Raw genomic sequence first — 19294 nt, 5'->3', positions numbered from 1 at the left:
TTTTCTTTAAAAATCACCCTCAAAGTCAATTTAATTCATAATCTAGACTAGTCCTTTCACCTTTCCCTGACATTTTTCACTTTCAACTCCATTTTTTTAAAGTTTTTTTGTTTTTGGCAAGGCAAATGGCTTGCCCAAGGCCACACAGCTAGGTGATTGTTAAGTGTCTAAGATCAGATTTGAACCCAGGTACTCCTGACTCCGGGGCTGGTGCTCTATTTACTGCGCCACCTAGCTGCCCCTCAACTCCATTTTGAAAGATAGGAAGAGGCTCCAAGTAGAGGTCTGACATTTCCATCCCCCCACTTTGGAGTTCAGGATATTTCAAAAGATTGACTTTTGAAGGGAAGATTTTCCAGTCATATCCCAGACTACTTAAAGAACTAATCTTCACTTCATATAATTTCTCCCTTGCAATTTAGCACTAAAATTTAAAAACAACTCCAATTAATTGCAATACTGTTACTTTTTGGAATTTCTTAAAAAAACTTCCATGAATTCTTTCTAATTTTCTTTGATGACCTTATTATTTATTTATTTTTAGGTTTTTTTGTAAGGCAAATGGGGTTAAGTGGCTTGCCCAAGGCCACACAGCTAGGTAATTATTAAATGTCTGAGACCGGATTTGAACCCAGGTACTCCTGACGCCAAGGCAGTGCTTTATCCACTACGCTACCTAGCCGCCCCTGGTGACCTTATTTCTAATTTACCTAAACAATTCTGTAATATAAAGCTTTGCAAATTCTACTTAATATTTCCCAAAAGACAGTGCTAGTTCCTGGTCACCTTCCTTTCTCCCATCAATATGAATATCTACCCCTGTTATCCTAGAACAGGGTCTGGGCATAGGCAACAGTAGAGGTGGGGTAGGAAGTCCCTCCTCATAAACCTCTCTTCAGTTTAACAAACCATTTCCATTCCTTAATTAAATAAAGTTTTTCTCTTTTTGTGATCAAGAAAGGGTTAACCAAGAGGCAGTTCTTACACACCTGATTTTTTTTAATCAGTAATCAGTGCTTCCTTGCACAAAACAATAACACTATCCATCCAATCTGAGTGAATGCAGACCTCTTTCTCAGTTGCAAATCCTTCCCTGTATAAAGGGAAGAGAGTTGCTTAAATTTAATCTACAAACCTCCACAGTCTTACTAAGATGTTTTTGGTAGTTTCCATGAAATTTACTGTGGAAATATTACATTTCGGTTATAAATTCAGTCTCTACTTCATGGTATAATGTCACAAACTTCTACAAACTAAAAAAGTTTTCTTTGCTTATCTGACTTTCTCTCTGGCCCAAACTAGCCAGGGTTGAAAGGACAGAGAGAAAGTATCTGACAGGATTTTTTCTCCTTTTTAACCTAATTTGTCACTAAGAGCTAAAGTGGGAGTTAGTTCTGTTTACTGGGACAGAGAATTTAGCATCAGATCCGAGAAAGCTGGGAGAACTGCTGGCAAGTATGAAACATGAAAGTTCATTAATTTTCTCCAGCAGTCAAGGTAGCAGAATCTACAAACAAGACCAAATACAACACGACAAAGATTTTTCTGAATATTTTACAGAGACATAAAAACTAATAGGAAACAATAAGACAGAAAAAGTGTGCAAAATTTTCTAAAACTTGCAACAATTGAAAATTCCTTCTCAACACCAAATTAGGAACCCATTTAGATTTTTGTATATTGTAGACCAATCTTAATTTCTTAAAAAATCAAAAAAGGACCAATCGAGGACTAAAATAGATTATTGTTTAATCTCTTACAGTTGAAAACCAAATTTCACATAATTCCATCACTAACTATGGTTATTTTGACTGCTGGTCATGCCATTTGCCAATAAGGTTATTTATAACTTGTAGTAGGCTCTTCTCCAACTTAAGTGGAGGTTTGTTTACCTATTCACTCAAAGGGACTTCCTGGAAAATACCTGTCCCAACAATGTGGGGTCTTTCCTTAGCTCCAAAGAATTTGAAATCAAGGGGGAATCTGATCTCTTCAGCCTGTCTTGGCTCACCAAAGCCATCAATAATACCATGATGGATGAAATCTGAAATAATGGAGGGAAAGAAAGGTTTGAGTTTTCATGCATGCCAATTGTTTAACAAAATGATACCAGGCCTACCCAGTTTGGCTCTGGACCCTGAATATAGAGGAAGACACATCTTTATGCATTAAAAGAAAACTATTAATAGTTCACAAACCAGGATACAAAATTAGCGGAAAGATTAGGGAATGTTTGAGTTCAGAAAGAGATGAGCAAGTTTTGGGCATTGGGAGGGGAAATAGTAAGCATGAACTTTCCCAGATGAGAAACAAGATGTAACTTAATTCCCATGGTTAGCAAGCAGGTGGGAAAATACAGGAAAATGAAACTTAAGTCTCAAAATGGAGTCAGTTTTATAAGATGGAGTCAGTTTGGTTCCCCCCAGTTTCCAATTTTCTCAGGGCACTGTGCTAATTGCTGGGGATACAAAGAAAAGTCAATCAAGTGGTTCACAGCCTAATGGGGGGATAACATCCAAACTACTCCATGGGAATGAAACATACAGAATAAATCAGGCATTCATGGGGGGGGAGGTAATAAGATCAAGGAGGATAATGAATGGCTTCTTGAAGAAAATAGGATGTTAATTGAGACTTGAAAGAGGCCAGGGTAGCCAGGAGGAGGAGATTAAAAAGGAAGAGAATTCCAGGAATGGGGGCTGAGCACTAGATTTAGAATCAGGTTTAAATCCCACCTCTGATACTTTACCTGTGTGACTTTGGGTAAATTGTGTATATTCTCTGGGTCTCAGTCTGCTAATCTGTAAACTAGGGGACCTGGGCTGGGTGACTCCAAAGGTACCTTCCAGCTCTAAATCTCTGACTCTGTGTACAAAAACCATACACAGTTTTTGAGTCTGAATGAGAGGGTAAAAGAGACAAGCATTAACAGGGATGAGAGAGACTGATTTTTCAGAGGACCATGTGGAGTCCTGTTGAATTTGAGATAGCAGTAGGGTAATGAAGTGGAAATACCCAAGAGATAATTGGAGATTCAGGAATGAAGAAGAGCAAAGTGATCCAGGTACCTTAGAGATATCATTTTGAGTCACCTCCAAAAAGGTGACAGAATAGAGTAGGGGGAGAGGGTAAACGTATATCAAGAACTGAATGCTGGAGATCTGGCCCAGAGAGATCGCTGTGTTTAATGACTGATGTCTGCAAAGTATTCTGTGCATATCATCACTGGATCCTCATAACAAGCCATATCTATTTTATAGATGAGGAAGCTGACACTTAGAAAGTACAGGTGATTTGCCCAAGATCACGCAGCTAGAAAGTATTTGAACTAGGATTTAAACTCATGTCTCCCTGACTCTAGGTCGGTGCCCTATTCACTATAACTCCTGGCTGGTACAGTGGGAAAAAACTCTTGACTGTGGAGTCAGAAAAACTGGCTTCACAGCTTCTTTAAAGAGACGGGGAAGGAAAGGGGAGCAAGGAATAGCTAGGCAGATGCTTAGGAGGACAGCCCTAAGAAAGGCAGGAGAGAAGCACTAAAATTGCTCAGAAGCCATCTATGATAACTATGCTTGAATCCCTTCTTCAACAAACCCAGCAAGTGGGTAACATTTGCCAAAAGCTGTCCTGTGAGAAGCCAGTCCATTCTCTCTGGAGGCAGCCTACTACACCTTTGGAGAGATTTTTTGAATGGTTGGAATGTTTTCCCTCACATTAAACCCAAATGTCAACCAAAGTATATCTGATCTCACATGCGTAGGGTAGCTCTTTAAATACTTGAAGACTATTATCCAATCTTCCTTATGGCTTTTCTTCTTCAGGCTAAACATTTCAAGTTCTTTTCTCATAGGATATGATCTTGATTGCCCTTCTGGACACCCTCCAATTTAATCTGTGTTCTTTCTCTAATGTGACACCCAGAAGTGAACACAATACCTCTGTTGTGGTCTGACCAGGAGAAAGTATGGTATAGGGAGACTCCTGGTTACCTAGTGCTAGATTTAACACCTCTCTCTTTTGATAAATATAAATATTTATTGATATCTTTTGTCTCCTAATACATCCTGAAGTCTCTTTAGCTTATATGCATAGATCTTGTGATCCACCAAAACAGCCAGAACTTTTTTCAGATGAACTGTTCTCTAGCCATATCCCCTATCTTATGTTTATGAAGTTGACTTTTTAAACCCAAGTGTGTCTTAACATTTATTTCTGGTTTTATCTTATTAGACTTGGTCCAATTCTCTAACCTATTAAGATTCTTATGGATCTTGTTGTCCAATACATGTCAATTATCCATTCTAGCTTTGTGTCATCAGCAAATTTGATAGTTTCAGGAAGGAGAGGAAGTTCTGAAAAGAAAGGAAAAAGCCCAAGTTTCTGTCTGCCACTTAATGCCTATATATAATATGTATAATATATATATATAATATACATATATATTATATATATAGGCATTATATACACTTACACATGCACATTCATACCTTTTTCATCCCAGTTTCCTTATCTATAAAATAAGGGTAACATTTTTTTTTTAGGTTTTTGCAAGGCAATGGGGTTAAGTGGCTTGCCCAAGGCCACACAGCTAGGCAATTATTAAGTGTCTGAGACCCGATTTGAACCCAGGTACTCCTGACTCCAAGGCCAGTGATTTATCCATTGCAACACCTAGCCACCCCAGCTAACATTTTTCCACTGGTTTCTTCTGTTGAGAGCATGGAGGTGATCCTGGGCTCTAGAAGCCTATCCCAACAGAAGCATAATCTTTGTCTTAAATGTTTTAGATAAATGAATTTTTGGTCACAGCAATTCTAGAATCCTGTCTACATACATCTGACGTGTGAAAGGTCTTATATGACTTGACCTTGTGCTAATCTCATTGCTACAGGGATTAAAATTAGTTTGCTGGGGACCTATAGACATTTAGAGCATAAGAAAGAAAAATAGAAAATGACTCTCAGTCCTTAGTAGCCCTCTTTCACTTCTATGGTGTCAGTAGTAGATTGGGGAGAAGGGAGGCAGAGGTTGCTAAGGGTCACAAAGATCCTAGACCGCCTTAACAGTTCATTTTTTTAAAAATTATGGAATAAAACAAGCATTTTTGTAACATAGTATAATAAAAAAGATGATTATGCATGAAACTGTGAATCTCTTCCATATGACTTACTTTTCTTTTAAAAGATATAATAAAGTTATATCAATTCCTTTTTTTCCTTTCCTCCCCCTAGAGATGGCTACCATTAGACATAAATAAGTGTGTGTGTGTGTGTGTATATATATATATATTTATAGAATGATAGTGTTTGTAAACTATTTTATACATTCTTCTATTTATATTTTTTCTGGATAAAGATACTATATTTTCCTTGATGTCCTTTATAGTTAATTTGTGTAATTATTTTAGACTTAATCACTCAGTCATTCTTTCTTCTTTTTATTTTTTGGCAAAGCAATTAGAGTTAAGTGGATTGCCCAAGTTCACATAGCTATTAAGTGTCAAATGTCTGAGGGTGGATTTGAACTCAGGTTCTCCTGATTCCAGGGCCAGTGCTCTATCCCATTGTACCACCTAGCTGCCCCTCACTCAGTCATTCTTTTTTTTTATATGATAGTTTATTTTTCCAGTTACATGTTATGAAAGTTTTCAACATTCATCTATATGCATATTTTAAAGTTACATAATTTCCATCCACTTTCTTCCATTTCTTCCCACCTTTCTCCCCTCAGCGGCGAACTGTCAGATGAACATTGCACATACGTATTTAAACATGGTTACATATTTATGCGCTAAACATGTTTACAGATTAGTCATTTTTGGTATCACTCAGTCATTCTTTAAGCAAAATAAGCAACTGTTACTGTAATGCTCTTTTAGCTCTGCTCTTTTGCTCTTATTTCATTATTTTTCTTCATCTTAGTGTCCAGAATTCAGTGGGAGGTCCTTGTCTAGTAAATAGAAGAACTGAATCATATCAAAGCATATGTCCCAACAAGTATAACGTGACAGAGAGAGCTCTTCCCAAAGTGGCTTGAGCTTTGTTGGTTGGGTAATGAGTTCTCTGTTTCTCCAGATATTCAAGTAAACGGGACCGGAGGAGACCCTGGCTGGCTTCAGCACTAGGTGGCAGTGGTGAGTCATCCATCATGGGGCAGTGGGAGCTTCTCTTTGGGACCCAGGCCTGAGAGGAGGGGAGGGGTCTGGGGGTCCATCCTTTCAGCTGCCCAGAGGACCCCCCTCCAGAGACTGAAAGGGAGGTAGGAAGAGGGAGTCCCTCTGGATTGAGAACAGGTTCAAGCAAAGAAGAGAAAACTTCCCCCTCCCCTTCCAGCCCCAGGAGCCAGTGCAGGAATGGTTTGGGGGCTAGCAGGGGGGAGGCTGAGGACGGAAGGCCAGCGTTTATTTATGACAGGAAGCTAAGCGTGGCTGAGATTCCCTTAGGGCCAGAGGGCAGTGGAAGGGGCTGGGCCTCTGGGGGCTTAAAGAAGTCTCTGAGGTTACAAAGACCACCGTTTCTGAGTGGGAGGGCATTTCCAGACCCCTCTTTTTACTGTCTCCAGTCTTTCTCTTCCTCCAGACCCTAGGATCAGAGGATTTAGGACTGGGAGCTACCAGAGAAATAGAAACTCTTCCAAACCTCCTTCTCATCTTACATAGGAAAATGGTCACAGATCCAGTGTTAGGGTTAGGAGACTGGGAGGCCAATGAAGGCAGAGGACATATTAATAAAAGCTAAATTTCAATCACATTTTAATGGGATTTTTTTTAGGTTTTTGCAAGGCAATGGGGTTAAGTGGCTTGCCCAAGGTCACACAGCTAAGTAATTATTAAGTGTCTGAGACCAGATTTGAACCCAGGTACTCCTGACTCCAAGGCTGGTGCTTTATCCACTATGGCACCTAGCCACCCCTTAATGGGATTTTTAAAAAGTTTTAAATGGATATCTTTGGGTTTTTTTGTATTTCCTTTGTTTTTCACATATATTCCTTCCTCCACTAGGTAGAGACCCATCATACTATAATCAAGAAGAAGGGGGGGGAAGTCCAACAACACCATCAAATCATTCCTGTTGGTCATTATGTTATTGAGTCATATCTGACTCTTTGTGACCCCATTTTGGTTTTTAAATTTTTTTTTAAATTTTATTTAAGTTAATGGGTTTAAGAGTGACTTACCCAAGGTCACACAGTTAGGTAGTCATTAAGTATCTGAGGCTGGATCTGAACTCAGGTCCTCCTGACTCCAGGGCCAGTGCTCTATCCTTTGCACCACCTACCTGCCCCTTTGGGGTTTTTTTTTTGACAAAGATACTGAAGTGGTTTGCCATAATCCTTCTCTAACTTGTTTTTACAGGTGAGGGAACTAAGGCAAATAGGAACATGACTCCCCCAGGGTCACCCAGCTAGTAAGAATCTGAGTTCAGATTTGAACTCAGGAAGATCTTTCTGGTTCCAAGCCCAGTTTGCCATTCACTGTACCACCTAGCTACTTTGACAATATATTCAATATTTCACTCCTCAAATCGCACCCCCCACACACACATTCACCACTTACACTTTATGGACTACAAAGCACTTTACTCACAACAGCCCCAGCAGCTGAGAGTTTGAATTGTCAGCCTCATTTTACACAAGAGGAAACTGAGGCTCAGAAAAAAGGTGTTAAAAAAGCTGTGAAATGCAGAGGCCAACATCGGGGTCTTCTGACTCTGCACTGGATCCTTGATATTACATTCAGTTGTTAAGTTGTATATGTTTGGGATGATAGATATTTCACAGACACATTCAAGAATCCTCAAATCGTACTTTGCAGTAAAGTGTGAGTGAAGGAATGAAAACATAACTGGCAGGGAGGTTAAAGTGAATTCTGACCCCAGCCACTGTTTCTAAAACACCAGACTGACTGTCCCTCACCTGCTTAAGAAACTTTAATAGCTCCCCATTGCCTCTGGAATCAAATAGCTGGGTTTGATATTAAAGCCCCTGGCTGGCAGGAATCTGGTTCCAGCCAACCTCTCCAGGTTTGTTCTCCTTTGTGGAGTCTACCTTCCTGGACAAAATGTCTAATTTACTGCTCCTGGAAATCAGTGCGATCTCTAGTCTCCCAACTTTTGCATAGAACGTGCTCCATTCCTGGAAGTATATTCCTGCCTCTTGGGACCTTCAAGGCTCAGCTCATGGATCTCTTGCCTAGCCAATCTCCTTAGTTACCTGAGATCCCCACCCCCAATATCATTCATATATGTCTTTGTTTACATAGCACATCCCGCTGTCTTTCTCTACCACCTACTCTGGAACCTCCCTGAAGGCAGGAACCCGTCTCATTCTCGTCTTTGAGTTCTCAGAAGCTATCGGATTAGATCTCCATCTGGGTGGCATCACTCCTTCCATAACCAAGGCTGCAGAGAGATCTGTGGGGAGGCAAATTATGGGAGGCTTCTTTGGCTCCCCTAAAGCACTGGCAGAGGGTAGGCAGAGCCCCCGAGCCTAAGAGAGACCTGGGGAGAAGCTGGGGTGCAAAGGAGAGGAGAGAGACAAATTGAAGGGAGCGGTTAGTAGGGTAACAGGTTTAGACACGATGCCAGACCAGAGAGCCCTGTGATCTCGGACAGGAGAAGAAGACGGATCATCTCAAGCCAATGACAGGGGAGGAGTTCATCAGGAAATGGTTGTAAGAGAATTTTTAATCTTTGGTTTGGGAGCAGCTGTCTGATGTCAAGCTGTCTACATAGCTTCCCCACCATGCTCATGGTCTTCCAGCTGCTTGAGCCCAGGCTAGAAATATTAGGCTAATCTCCGTTCCATCCCCCATCCCAGGGGATGGACAGGCCAAGGGCTGTTTCCCTGTTGTGAAGGTCAGAGGTCACTCTCTCCCCCCACCCCATGGCTCCATCACAAGTTCCCTGGAATGAAGACAGACCAGTTATGTCAGGGACAACCCTCCTGGGGCCCTGGAGGACAAAAGCCATAACATGGGTGATGTTTCTCTCCAGCCCCTGGCCACCCAGCCTCAGGGGCTGCTCTGTTGCCAGCTGTGAGTAGCACAGATCTGGCCCCTCACTAGTGCCCGCCCCCCCAAACACAATGACCTGGGGATAAATCAGGCGTGTGGGCAGGGACAGGTTGAGATGATCCTGACTCAGTTCTGTCTGGTGTGGTGGGAGTCTCCTTGGAGGCAAGAGAGCTCTGTGGGACCCTGGGCAAGTCACTTTTCATCACCTTTGTTTCCTCTACAGAACAGAAACACTAATAATCCTGGCCTGGAGGATTGTTGTGAAGTGACAAATAAATATCCTGATATTGCCCTGACATGTAAATGAATCATTTTACAAAACTCTGAATGCTTTAGAAATGTTTATTAGATTTTTATCAACTAACAATATAAAAAGAGGTAGAACTGGGATTAACATAACTAGAGACGAGGCCAGTTTGTGTTAAAGATTTAGCACCTAGTAAGAGACAAGAAGTTTATTGAATTGAATCCCTGTTCCACAATCCACAAATCTCTGTTGTGAGTCTCAGTTTCCTCTTCTGTAAAACAAAGGGTCATGGCATCACAGGTTTCACAATCTGGAGTTAAGGAAAACCTGAGTTCAAATCCAATCTCAGACTTTACCTTGAATAAGTCATTTAACCTCTATATGGCTCAGTTTCTTCATCTGTCAACATCCTATCTTTTAGGTTTGTCAAAAGGTTGAAATGAGAAAGCATTCATGAAGTGTTTTGTAAACCTTTGGGACAGTGAATAGGGCAGCAGCCCTGGAGTCAGGAGAACCTGAGTTCAAATCCAGCCTTAGACACTTGACACCAGCTGTGTGACCTTGATTACCTCGCATCCAGGGCCATCTCCAGTCATCCTGATTCATATCTGGCTATTGGACTCTGGAAGAGAAAGTGAGGCTGGTGACTTAGAACACCCACCCCCAAATATGATTCATGTGCTTGTCATGGCATCACCTCCCTGATGTCATGGTCTTCTTAGAGAATGACAGACATCATCAATTGTAAATCTTTGAAAGGTTTGCACAGTCATAAAGTTTAAACTAAATAAATGCTAGCTGTTGTGGGTCAGAGCTGGGAGGTATTTTATTTTATTTTTTTTTTGCAAGGCAAATGGGGTTAAGTGGCTTGCCCAAGGCCACACAGCTAGGTAATTATTAAGTGTCTCTGGTCATATCTGAACCCAGGTCCTCCTGACTCCAGGGCCGGTGCTATCCACTGCACCACCTAGCCGCCCTGGGAGGTATTTTAGAGGTCAATCCAACCTCCTCATCTTTGAGAAGAGTAAACTGGGTACAGTCTTGCCCAAGATCCCACAAGGGGTAGATTGATACCAAAGGTTTCTCTAATTGGAGGCTTGGGTTGGTTTCTTTTTGAAGAAAGGATATTGCCAAGGATCAGAGTTCTACCTTGGGAAAGGGGGCTGCTGAGGATGCTTCCTCCACTCCCCTCCCTTCCCCCACCCCCTACCCCCCAATCCGGTAAAAGCTCTGGGAATGACCCCAGAACAGGGACAAGGGCCGGGTACATAATCAGGTTGCAAGGACAAAGATCTCAGATTCAATACTGTTGTTATCTCTGCTAATGGAGGAGGGGAAGAAGGGCTGATTGAAAATTGAAATCCAATGATAATCACCAAGTCATTACTGAGTCATTAGTTTCAACCATGTCTCCTGCAAAAACCTTTCTACCTCTTTCTGCTCCCTTTTTTAACCCAGTTCCCTAGTCTGGTCTTGAGCCTCCCCCCCCCCAAATCAGGAAACTTCCTCCCTTTCCAGTTTTATTTTCTACTACTTGCCTTCCTATATACACTGCGATTATCCAGGGGACGTGTATTTGTCATTGTTCAGTCATGTTCCAACTCTTTGTGACCCTGTCTGTGGTTTTCTTAGCAAAGATTCCAAAGTGGTTTGCCATTTCCTTCTCCAATTCATTTTACAAATGAGGAAACTTTGGTAAACAGGGTTAAAGTGACTTGCCCAGGGACACACAGCTGGTGTCTGAGGTTGGCTTTGAACTCAGATCTTTCAGACTCTTCTAGCCACTTAGTTACCCTCTACACCCTCTACTTTCACATCTCTGGATCTCTGCCCACACAACTCCCTATGCCTGTAGTTCAACCTTCCCTCACCCCCAGTAGAAATCTCACCCATCCTTCAAGACCTAACTTACCCTCTACATCTTTCAGGACAATGCCTCTCTGGTACCCTCAGCTGAAGTCGATCTTTTCTTTTTCACATCTTCCTTGAACAGTTCTCCATCTAATGTGGACATGACATTTTTTTCCTTTTTTTTTAAATCTTTTTCTTTTACAAAATAAATAAAACACTCTCATGTGCACAGCAAAACATAAGAGAGTATTCATAATATAAAGCAACAAATTTCAGTTTCAAGAAAACCTATATATTAAACATTGTATTCAAATTTTTCCATCTTTTTTTTTTTTTTGGCTTCCTTGTGGATTTTCTTCTGTTTTGTGCTCTACATTTTGTTTCCCTCCCACCTCCCCCAGGACAACTATAATGTGTTTTGTTTTGTTTTGTTTTGCAAGGCAGTGGGGTTAAGTGGCTTGCCCAAGGCCACACAGCTGGATAATTATTAAGTGTCTGAAGCCGGATTTGAACTCAGGTACTCCTGACTCCAGGGCTGGTGCTCTATCCACTGCACCACCTAGCTGCCCCCAGGACAATTATAATGAAGTATATATATATATATATATATATATATATGCACACATACATAGACATATATATAGAAATACATACATAGTCATACACATATATACATATATACACATCCACTCATCCACATACATAGACATAAATATATAATGTAGATATATATTTGGTTTGTGCACATCTCTCATTTTTATATTTCCCGAAAGCAAAAACCCCTTCTCATTCCTCTATTCTACTCCTTGTTGCCTTGCCCTCCTATTCCATAATCAGCTGCACTTTAAAGAATCCCTCCCTTTTACCCTCCCATATTCCCCATTAATCTACCTACCCTTCTATATACCCTCTTATCCGATTCCCTTACCCCTAATCATTACCCTCCATATCCCCTCCTCTAATTTCTTTCTGAATTTAGAAGGCTTTTATAGCCATATGTATGTAGATATATAGATCTATGCATATAGTATTCTCTCTTTAACCCACTCTCAGTGAGTGTAGATTTCCACAACTACCCAGCTCTTCTTCTCCATCTCATTTCTTCTTTTCACATCTCATTTGTTTAAGACAGTAACTCTTTTTTTAAATCTTTTCCTGGACCGTTTTACTTTAAAGAATCCCCTCCTATTCACCTTTATCCTCATCTTTCCTTTAAACTATCCAATTACTAATAACAATCTTGGACATATGGATATGTCCATATATAGATAGTAAACAATTTGTCCTTATTGAGTCCCTTGCAATTAGTCTTTGATATTTACCATATATTTCTTTTGTCTTGTATATCAAATTTTCTATTAAGTGCAGATCTTTTTGCAACAAAATCCTGAAATTCTGGCAATTTGTTGAACGTTCATTTTTTTTTTCAGGATTATACTTTATCTTTTCTTTTGCTTGTTGATATGTTGTGTTCTAGGACCTGCAGTCTTTTAAAGTAGCCACTGCTAGGTCTGATGTAATTCCAATTATGGTTCTGTTATATTTGAATTGTATTTTTTTTCTTGTTGTTCTTAATATTTTCTCTTTAACCTGGGGATTTAGGAATTTTGCTATGATATTCCTGTAAGTTTTCCTCCTAGGCTCACTTTGAGGTGGTAATTGGTGAATTTTTTCCATTTCTACTTCCCCCTCTTCATCTTTTAAAATGTCACCAACTTCCTCTTGCTCCATTCTAATTTTCTCTCTCTTTTTTTTTTTGCAAGGCAATGGGGTTAAGTGGCTTGCCCAAGGCCACACAGCTAGGTAATTATTAAGTGTCTGAGGCCGGATTTGAACTCAGGTACTCCTGACTCCAGGGCCAGTGCTCTATCTACTGTGCCACCTAGCCACCCTCCATTCTAATTTTCAAAGAATCATTTTCTTCCTTAGGGTCCCAGAAGTTTTTTTTTTTCAAGTTGATTTACTTTCTTTGCATAATTTTCTGCTTTTTCTTGGATTGTACTCATTTTCTTTTTAAGTTTTTCTTCAATTTTTCTTATTTGATTTTTAAAGTCTTTTTTCAGTTGTTCCATGAATTCTTTTTGAACAGGTAGCTATTTGATCTTACTCTTTAAGTTAGGAGAGGCTTTTTTGCTTCAGCATTTTCCTCTGAAGATGAACCCATCTCCTTTGTTCCTATAGTATCCTTCTTTGCTCATTGAAAAACATTTTTATCAGGTTTTTTTTTTTTATATATTCAACTCTAGTCCTGCAGTGTGAGGGGTAGTGTTTTTGAGCTCAGGAGCTTTATCCTGGGCCCTACCTATGCATTCCTCTCTCCCTCCAAGTCACAGCTGGGACCCCCTACTGTTCTGGAAGTGATCTTATTCTCTGAGAACCCTTCCGTGGCTATAACCTTCAGTTCTCTCCTCTGGTGCAGGACTAAGATCTAGATTCAGTTCTCCTATAATTGCTGACAGCTTGCATCATCTTGGTGCCATTGCTTCTGCACTCACCCATCATGTGCTGGTTCCTTACTGCCCAGGACCAAGTCTTACCTGCACAGCTGGGTCTGGCATCCCTTATCAGCAGAGGTTCTCTCTCTTCCCTGCCACATTGCCTTTGAGGTGAAAATTCCTGTGGCTGATGCTGAGGCTCCCTACCAACCTGGCGGCCCCTAGGATTTGTCTTTTGCTTTTTCAGGGAGCTAGCCTGAAGGTGATTACACTTCACTTAACCAGCAGAAGCTGGGCACCAGGATTTTTCTTCAGATCTTCTCCATCCATCCCAAAAGAAACACTGTTCTGCTGCAATTTTTTGTTTTTTTGCTGTTCTAATTTCACCCCAAGGTGGTTTTTTTGACTTGATAGTAGAAGAAATCTAGAGAGCTTGGAATTTTCTGATCTACTGCACCGTCTTCCCAGAATCTCCTCTGACACTACCCTTACTAGCTGTGTGACCTTGGGCAAATCACTTCAAATCACTTCACCCTGATTACCTGGCATCCAGGGCCATCTCCAGTCATCCTGATTCCTATCTGGCCACACTGGACCTGGATGGCTCTGAGGAAAAAGTGAGGCTGGTGACTTATTACAGCCCCCCTTCACTCAAATCTAATTCACTTGCCTGTCATGGCATCACCTCCCCGATGTCATGGTCTCCTTTGAGAATGAAGGACAAACATTACTACCTAATATACCTCTCACAGTCTCTTTTGTTTTGGGACACATCACCCTACTAATTGGTGGCCTCCTTTCCAGCAGGGACCACATCTTATTTACTTCTGTATCTCCAGACTTCCAAAATCCTTCAAAAGTCTTTTTTTTGTTGTTGTTGAGGGTGTGATATAGGGCTTCTCCCCACCAATGTAGGCTTCAACAGTTGAAAAGACTGATTAATCACAGAGGAATGTTAAGATTTGGAGCAAGGCAGACTTCTTCCACATGTTTGATTCTGGGCTGGTCACCCAACCAACCAATGATTCCATTCTCTCATTTGTAAAGAGAGGAGAATAATACTTGAAGGTTCTGACTCTCTAGATTCAAAATCACACCTCTGCTGTGCTCAGAGGCTAAGGATTTCTTGCCTTGGACCATCTCCCCATTTTTCAGTCTGCCCACTGTGGAACATCCTTTTGTTAGGTTTGTCCTTCTCCTATTGGCAGACTTCTTGGAGGGGCCAGGTCTCCCCTCATGCTTCTGATTTTAAGACCATATCTTCTTGGGGTACCTTTATCACCCCCACCCATTTTGGTAAATTGTCTGCCCCATTGGAATATAAGCTCCTTGAGGGCAGGAACAATTTCATTTTTTGGTTTCTGTATTCCTGGTTGTATACAGTAAGCACTTAATAATTGTTTGCTTCCTTCCATTCCTCCAAGAATTGAAAATGATGTTTCTTAAGCAGTTACAGAGTGTCCCAGACACTTTGTAAGAGCTTATCTTCTAAAATGAGAAACAAATGTGCTTGTGAGCATTTATAGAAGAAACACACCAAGCAAACCCAAGGTTACCTCAGAGGGCAGCAGCCTGGGGAACCAGGCTTCCGGCAGACTGAATTTGAATTGAGTCTTGAAGGAAAGACAACTTCCCCCAAGAGGAAGAGATGGAGTGGGATGTGGGCAGATAGGATGCAGAGATACGTGGGGTCCTGGGCTAGGGGGTATAGTTGGTTTGTAGCGAGAGTGAAAAGGAACATGTTGGCAGAAGACAGTCGGGGGTGGAGGGGTTGTAAATGCCAGATGGAAATCTTTTAATTTGATTCCAGAAGTAATAGAGAGGCACTTGAGCTTATTGATAGAGGGGTGGGCAGGGAAGGTGCAACATGGTTAAATCTTGATTAGGGAGAATCATTGGGCTGCATTGGCATAGGAAGTGAGGCAGGAAGACCAGGTAGGAGGCTAGTTCAGAAGTCCAAGTGAAAAGTGATAAATGTGAATTCAAGAGATGCAGTATCTCTCTGAGGGCAGAGGAGCACAGGTTTTGAGGTGGAAAAGATATTAGAGGCTACTGAATCCAATCACAGGTGAGGAAACTGAGGCTCAGAGAGATTTGGTGACTTGCTCAATATCATACAGTCAGTGGGTGTCCAAGGCAGCTTTCAAACCCAGGTCTCAGTCCTTTACCTTTAGTGGGTACACCTCTGGGAAGCCAGGGTTGCCCACATGCTATAATGAGGCTCCCCAATATGTATTTGTTGAATTTGGATTGACTTTGGTTGCTAATATGGACCCTTTGAATTTGACTTTCCTTCCTTCCCGGTGACTCAACACCCCCAGGAGCCACATCCTCCTCCTTCCTCCACCCCCAGTCATGCCCCAGATGGCAGCTTAACCTTCCCTGGAGCCAGGTTGGGGAGCTGGGATTTAGCTGCTGCTTTTCTGGGCTGAGGTTGGAAAAGGGGAGCGGGGGTGTGTCCTTGACGCCAGACTCCCGACTCCCTGGGAAGCTGCCTGTGGTGCTTGTGAATAAATAGCTGCGTGACACAGAACTAAGGTGACCTTGGCTGACTCCAAGAGCCAAAAGGGAAACAGTCATCCAGGAGAGGTGCCTGGCCAGTGGCCCTTGTGCTGACCTGAGCTACTGGCACAGTCCAGAAGGTACCAGAATCAGGAGGCAGAGTTGCTAGTTAACTGGAAACCAAGGAGCTGGACTATTCTCCTGGCTTTCCCACCAACTGGTTACTTAACTTTGGACAGGTCACTTCCATTCGCTAGAACACAATATACCTTACCTGTACAACGTGGGACATGGCCTAGATGATCTTCAAGGGCCCTCCCAGTCCTGACATTCTTTGTTGAAAAGGCCTTCCCAGTTCTGACATTTGTTCCAAGGACCCTTCCAGCTGACATTCTGTGTCCTAAGGTCCACCCCCCCCCCCCCCCCCAGCTCTGACATCCTAGATTCTAAGGATACTCCCAGCTCTGACTTTGTGTTCTAAGGACTCTCCCAGCTCTCACTTCCTTTGTTCTAAGGATTCTATAGTCCCTCCCAGTTTTAACATCTTTTTTTTTTTTTTTTTTTTTAGATTTTTCAAGGCAAACGGGGTTAAGTGGCTTGCCCATGGCCACACAGCTAGGTAATTATTAAGTGTCTGAGGTCGGATTTGAACTCAGGTGCTCCTGACTCCAGGGCCAGTACTCTATCTACTGTGCCACCTAAGCCAACCCTTGACATCTTTTGTTTTATGAATCCTCCTAGGTCTGCCATTCCGTGTTCCAAGGGCCGGGCTCCCAGCTCCAACACTGTGTTCTGTGAACCATTCCAGCTCTTGACATCTTGTGTTCTTTTTGTGGCTAAATTTCTAAGTTTCCTCTCAATTCCAGTGCCTTATTTCTATTTATCCCATATAGAGCTTGCTTTTATTTGTTTGCATATTGTCTCTCCCCTTATATTGTAAGCACTTTGAAGTTAGGGACCGGGTTTTTTTGTATCCCCAGTGCTTAGCACACTAAACCCTCAACACCTCACCTCTCTTCCGAAATTCCTTTTATTTTCTCAATCTATGTTATATGTGTATGAATAAGTAAAGTTTTTGCAAATTGCCTCCCTCTCTCCATTAGAGTGTTTGCTTCTTGAGGACAACCACTATGTTTTTGCTTCTCCCTATCACTTAAAATAGTGACTAGCCCACAGTAAGCACATTATAAATAAATGCTCACTGACCATGGGCTGGTCGGTGTCCTGAGGTCCTCCCACCCAGCTGACATTCTTTCTCATCCCTTTAAGGTCAGTTTTCTGACTGCTCTAAGGACAAGCCATTATCAGGGAAGATAAGATAAAGACAAGCTAAGTTCTATGCGAAGCCCACCCTAGCTGGTCTGTAAAGACAGGGAGCTTGGTCCAGGATCCAGCGGGAGGGTTTTAGATTCCCTGATGAGGCTTCAGCTATAAGGACCCGTCTCTGAGCTGAGGGCAGAAAGAAGGGGATAAGAATTAGCTCCCCATCATTGAAGACCTTCAAGTGGAGGGCGGATGAGCCCTATCCTCCCACATTTGAGTCTACAAAAAGGATTTCATCAACACATTTTGGAAACAACAGCTCAACAACCTCTTTTGGGAAGAGGCAAGTAGAAAAACAAGCCTTTTCTGTCCATTCATCTGGAGGACAACCGGTTCAACCTTGGCGAGCCCAGACCCAAGAAGAAATCACAGGAGGCAGGTTATTTTTCTTTTAAAAGTCAGAAGTGTGTTTTTTTTGTTGTTGTTTCATTTAATATTTCATCAGCTTTACAGGGTTACAACTGTCTTAAATATTTCTGAAGTTTAAATACAATCTGTATAATAATGTTATTATAAAATGTAAACTTTCAGTGTTTTTTATTTCATAATCACAAGATTTTTTTTAATACCTGAATGTCCTGCAAAACTGAAATAGTTAAAGTCAGCCCTGGCAGGGCCAGAAGGCCCAAAGAGCTGCGTCAGAGGTAGAATGTGGTTTTTGCCTTATTTTTTTTTTCTTTTACCTGAGTTCAGGCATGGTTCCCACCCTGGTCACAGTCCAGGCTGGGGATTCCATGCTGTCTAACAAACCCCAGAGGAAATGCTAGTCCACATGCCAAAAAAAGGAAAATTGAATGTAATATGTTCTCCAGAAAAAAGAAAATGAAAGGGAAGGTGGGAGAGGTTGGAGGAAAAATAAGACAGATGCAAAGATGACTGTACAAAATGGACAGTTACTAAACCCTAACCCTGACCCCTCAGCTCCCTTTGCCCCCAGCCCACCCCCCCTCCCCACCCCAAAGGGTTAGCTGTAAGATAGCATCTTGTCATCCTAGTCTACCTTAAGGACTTTGGCAGAACCTAAAAGCAGCAGGTGAAAACAAAAACCCAACTAAAGCTCAGGACTTTTTTATTTTACTTTTTTCTGACCCTAAGCTCAGGGTAAGGTTTTCCAAATTCCTACCATTATCATTGCCAAAGATTTGCTTTGGAAATAAGTCCCCTCCCCATCCCCAGCCAAGGGGACCGGCCCCCCATTTTGCATAAAAGGGTGCGGAGATGCACTCCCAAAAGCCTCTTGCTTCCTAGGATAGAAAGTTGCCTGATTCTCTCCCTAGCTCTATAGTCGGTGGGTAGGAAGTGGGGGCTGTGGGTGGTATTGGCTTGAGAGGTGTGCAGGGAGAATAGCAAGGAGCCACCTGGCAGAAGCTGGGGAATGGGTGTTGCAAGGAGGCTGCCAGGGGAGCAGGCCATGGGGGGATCGCAGTGGAATCAAGCTTCAGTAGTGTCCCTTTGGAGGGGTCTGGCCTCTCCTAAGTTGCCCCCTCCCCCCTTCAGAGCTTGCCCAATTCCGTTAAGTTTCTAACTTCAGCCCTGACCTGACCTGTTCAGCTATCTTAACCACCGAGGGGCACCTCAGGGATGCCACGGAGCCAGGTCTATATCCAGGAGTGGTTCTAGGTGGGGAGCCCTTCTCCTTCTCAGGGAGGATCACAGCGGACGCCCCTCTAGTCCCTCCGCCCCAGACCCCCAAAGCTGTGAGGGTGACTCCCCGAGTCTCCCTGCCTCTCCCAGTACAATCATTGGAGCTGAACAGCAGGTATAATTCCCCTGAGTAAGGATCCAGAGCCTGCTGAGAGAGCCTGGATCATACATAAAGACATTTTTACACAGAGGCTTCAGTACACATACATACACACCCACACCCACACGCGCGCGCACACACACACACACTCTATAGATATTTATATATATATATAATTT

This window comes from Macrotis lagotis, chromosome X (assembly GCF_037893015.1).
Source record: "Macrotis lagotis isolate mMagLag1 chromosome X, bilby.v1.9.chrom.fasta, whole genome shotgun sequence".
Classification (NCBI taxonomy): domain Eukaryota; kingdom Metazoa; phylum Chordata; class Mammalia; order Peramelemorphia; family Peramelidae; genus Macrotis; species Macrotis lagotis.
Note: the sequence above shows the minus strand (reverse complement) of the source record.